The sequence below is a fragment of the Octopus sinensis genome, linkage group LG8 (genome assembly GCF_006345805.1).
Source record: "Octopus sinensis linkage group LG8, ASM634580v1, whole genome shotgun sequence".
In the NCBI taxonomy this organism is placed as follows: domain Eukaryota; kingdom Metazoa; phylum Mollusca; class Cephalopoda; order Octopoda; family Octopodidae; genus Octopus; species Octopus sinensis.
Genome location: NC_043004.1, coordinates 67,970,461 through 67,976,115, shown reverse-complemented (window position 1 = coordinate 67,976,115; position 5,655 = coordinate 67,970,461).

Sequence of the window (5,655 nt, the reverse complement as noted above, 5' to 3'; positions counted from 1 at the left end):
AGTATCGAATAAATACTACGAATATATTTATCAATGGAAGAAATACTACAACCAATTATCAATTGAAAAAAACTATATATAAGTTATAATAATAATTATAAAATATTTAAAATAACTATCAACAAATATAATTATTAAAGACTAAAGTTTATGCTATCAATACATGTATATACAGGAAATCTAACTTTAAAAAAAAATCGTATTACTGTTAACGATCTATATATCTCTTTGGCTAAGTAAAGTCTTACGAATAAACGTAGAGTTAAAATCTAATAATTATATAGAAATAACTACGATAACTAAATCATTACATAACAATCAGTATTTATATAATATACAAAATTATACAATAAGACTTATTAAAAAAATCTTAAATATAAATATATACTTAGATTTTGCAAGGTTTTTCACTGTTTGGTTTGCCTAATAGTGGTTTTATCTCTAATTTAATATATATATATCCCATATATTCCCTAATATTTTATATATTTTCCCCTAATATTTTATTATATATATATATATATATATATATATATATATTGTACTCAAAACATTCAATAAAGTTTAAAGTATATCGGGAAGCGCTACCCGTTCGGGATAAGCTCTAAGTATATGGCTCGAGAAACACGGAGCCGACCTGTTCGAGTGTGCTACTTTCTTTTGTTTGTCCGCTCACTCACACGCATATGTATGTACGTTGTACGCGTATGAATATGTATGTGGATATATGGGATCTCATAAACCACACCTGATATTGGTAGGTCTCACGATCCTCGACTATAGTCTCAGCTACTCTAATAACCTATAATAACTGACAATTTTATTGTATCTCCATTCGAAAGATGTCCTTATCACATATTATTTAATGTAAGAGCACTTGTAATTCCGGTTCGTTACTCTCCTTCAGAGAAAAATATAGCTGTATCACTATTCTTCTTCTTCTTCTTCTTCTTCTTCTTCTTCTTCTTCTTCTTCTTCTTCTTCTTCTTCTTCTTCTTCTTCTTCTTCTTCTTCTTCTTCTTCTTCTTCTTCTTCTTCTTCTTTCGAAATCCTTAACAAGTCTATCGAAATCCCCAACAAGTTAACTCGGTATCCCCCAACAGCAACGTAAACTTCGAGTAAACCATTTATCCTTGGCCTAAAGAGTAACTCACAGTCTGACACTCGCTTGGATAATCTACTACTTCCGAGGATCCTCTAGCTATGAAACATAGGGAGCCTGGATTTTGTCTGCTCCATTCCCAAATTTTTTCATGTTTATTCGTATAACCAATTCCTGTTGCTAAATGTGAACTATAAAAGCTTATCATACTTCGATATAAGAAAAAATTTGCAATATTTTGGGCCAATAACCACTATTGTTCTGGAAAATTGTTTTTTATATCTACGGGTTGCTTGAAGCTCACTGACTTCTTGATGCTTTGATCTTATCTCTACACGTGTATGTATGTATGTATGGTATGTAATGTATGTATGTATGTATGTATGTATGTATGCATGCATGCATGTATGTATGTATGTATGTATGTATGTATGTATGTATGTATGTATGTATGTATGTATGTACGTATGTATGAATGTATATATTATGTATGTATGTATGTATGTATGTATGTATGTATGTACGTATGCATGTATGTGTATGTATATATATACATGCAGGTATGTACGTATGTATACATATATATATGTGTGTGTGTGTGTGTGTGTTTTATATACTTGTGTGTGTGCGTTATATATATAATGGCTTATACTGCCCAAATTCTTTCAACCATATTCGTTCAGCAGGTATGTATATTATATTAATATCTATGTATTTGAGTGTGTTACTCAGATACTACGTATATCATTTTGCATGGTTTGCTTAAGAACCACATTGTTTCACATTCAGTTGTACTACATAGCTTCTTTGGTAATCGTCATCCGCTGTAGCTCTACTCAGACTTATCGATGGTGAATCAGTTCGGTAAACGGGAACTTTGTGGGAGACCGGTAGCCTATTGTACATACGTGCATGCACTCTAACCCTAACAAACATATATTTATGCATATATGTGCATGAGCGTGTATCTTTCCTTGCATTTATATTTTTTTCCCCGAAAGGTTTGATTATTGGCGCCGGTTTATACATCTAATTGCAATCTAACATTTTTCAAAAGAAAACGATATCATATGCACCAGACGGAAAGTCTGAACTAGGTCAGTATGATCGACTAAACTCTGTAAGACAATGACTCAATATGGCCGCAGTTCAATTATTAATGTACGTTAAAGAATAGATACTGTCTCTGTGCGACGGAATGATTTCACATTTGATCCAGTATTGTGTAAGGTTCACCAAAAACATATCATTTGCTCAGCTCCATTTCTTCAGCTTAACTTATTCATAAATTAGATTCAAGTGACACGCAACACATGAGACAATGCTTTTGCAGAGATAACCTTTAGAATATCGATTCATTCATCAAACAAAATATATATTTATATATGTTCAGTTTGTTGTTTGCATTACAGGTCATCACGGATGGATGAGATATCAGATCAAAAGACCCTCAAGCGTATCTTTCAAGTGTTTTTTTTATGTCAGGAGGTACAGTATTTAATGACACACACACACACACACACCACACACACACACACACACACACATATATATATATAGCATTATCCTGTAATTGAAGAGTGATTTATTGACTATTTCTCATACGATGACCGTCAGGATAACGTATGTTCTTGTTTCTAAGAATTATGTTCCTTTTGATTCATACAGCCAGACGAGACGTAATCGATCAGGACTGAGAATATAGGCTTTCTAGTTTGTATTTTAGGGACTACATTGTCGAATATATATCATGTTTAATATATCACGTCTAATCGTACCGTGTGACTTCAGACATTCGCCTGGAGGGTGAAGGGCGAAGCGGACAAAGTATTTGTTCTACATATGATATATTGCGAATGATCAACGTACAAATACAGGCCGTCTGTTTACCTTTTACTTGATGTGTTTTTTATTAGTACGATAATAGATAAAGTTATAATAATATATAAACAGTATCCATGTAAGAAGTGAGTAGATCTTCGTTTTGCAATAATCGCAGTGAAATTAGGTTTTATCAACTGGAGCCTGAAACAACATCCGCGATAAGCGTTTCGCCAGAATGGTGCTGAGGATATTTGATTCAGAGCGTGAAGAACGGTTAGCACGATATCTACTGAAACACTAGGAAAATAGAAATTAACTAAGAGCCCTGATATTGGGAGAACAAGAGTAACGAGTGAAGCATGCATATGTGGACCTATCAGCGTATATCTGTATGCGTACGAATATATGGTAGTATGTTGGTGGTAGGCGTGCGTTTCCGTGTCTCTTTGTATGTTTTATGGTGTGGGAGCCCTTTTTTCTGTCTGTCTCTGTGTGTCTGTGCCTAAACTCACACTCACACATACTCCTTTCTCTGTCTCTGTCTCTCTCTATATATATATACTAGATATATATATATATATATATACACATATATGTATATATATATATATATATATATATATATATATATATATATATATATATATATATGTATATGTGTATATATATATTATATATGTATGTATGTATATTAATATATATATATTTACATATATATACATATATATATATGTATATATGAGTATAGATATGGATTATATGAGTATGACAACTAAGACCATTCTCAAAAACCACTGAACCAATGCAGACTAGCTCAGAAATAAAACAAGCCCCTTTAAATCCGCATTGCTCTCCCTTCCTCCAACCAACCTTCCAAACTGTCCCTTAAGATAGTAGGAGAAAATGTCAGAAAGGCCAGTAATTCCTCTACAATTTTTTGCAGATTCTTAGATATATCTCCTATGTATATATATATATACTACCAAACAAACATGATTTTTAATAAACTCTACTTTTTGGAGTCCCGTTCTGATTATTTTCTCAAATACTTTCCTGTAAACTCTTTTTAGCATTTTCTTATTATTATCAATGCATACATTTCTGCTTTATAATACTTTTGTGACAACCAGTACTTAACACAACAAAGCTCATACAAAGCTTTACATTTTACTTTTGACAATCTTTTTCTATAAAAGTGAAACCGGTCAAGTGAATAAACATCTTTAAAATTGCATTTTCAAACATTCCTTCATATATATTTCGACTCATGCGTTACCTTACAACTGTACTTTGTTATATATGTATCTGCATCTTTCTTTCTTTCTCTCCCATTCCCTTTTTCGTCCTTTTTCCCTCACTTAACTTGGTCTCTTCTCTCTCCTCATTCTTCATTCTCTCTCTCCCCCTCACCATTCTTCATGGTCTCCTCGCACCTTCCCCTTCTTCTCTCTCTTCTCTTGCTCCTCCTTCCCCCATTCCCGTCGTCCATCTGCGACGATACTTCCGTCGTAACGGCTATCCGTTCTTTTCTCGCCCGCCTTCTAAGGCCACTGGTCGACATTCTTTCTCTCTCGTCGTCCACTATAATCCAGCGTTTGCATTACTTTTTCGTCTGGCGTAAACAGCCCTTCTTATCTTGTTCTCCTTGTCCTGTCTTCTCACTGTTATATATTTATATTTTCAACTGTTTATTATAATTTTTTTTTTTTTTTACTGTTTAATGTTTGTACTGTCGTTACCGTCTTGCTTTTTTACCATCTTTTACCCCTCTGCGAAAAGATCTCATAATTTTTATTGATTTGCTTTTCGCAGAAGGAAGTTTTCGATTATAAACGTCTCGTTTATCCTTCGAAACGTAGAGTAGATGAAACCTTAGCGACGGAAGAAGGGGATTTTTTCGTTGTGCTTATTGTCCTGTATCTCTTTTTTCTTTTTTGGCTTGTCCTGTTCCTTGGTTTGTGTCTATGTTTTTTCGTCTCTCTATGTGTTCGACGTCTTTTTGGTGTCCTGTACACATATATGCGTGTATATGTACATGTATAGGTAGGTACGTACATATTGTTTTATATATATGCATATGTTCTATTTTTATTAACATATATATATAATATATATACAATTGCAGCGTGGAAGGTGTTTATAAGCCATTTAAGAAACACACAAAAGCCGTTCGGTTCACTCCAACATTTAAGTTTAATTTGTCAAAATATTTTTCGTCGCTAAAATCCGCGACCTGTTCACTGACAAAGTCCGTGCTGCATCTAAGAAAGTAACAGTTAGTTCGTCATATATATGTACGTATGTATGTGTGTATGTATGCATACATTGTGTATGTATGTTACGTATGCATGTACGCACACGCCTGTGTATGCATGTATCATGTATGTATGTATGTATGTATGTATGTATGTATATATGTATGTGTGTGTATAAGCACGCACATACACTCTATAAACAAAAGTTATAAACCTGTAGCGATGGATGGATGTAGAGTGCCACTCATCACAACGCTATCAAATTTCAACTCCCTACGGCCGAGGCTAAAAGTGAATTTATGACGCTTGCTCACAAGAACTATGCCCTAAAATCATTATCATATCTATTATATCTCTATATCACACACTAATGTTTTACTATTGTTCGTATGTATGTATGTATGTGCGTATGTATTTATGTATGTATGTATGTATGTATGTATGTATGTATGTATGTATGTATGTATGTATGTA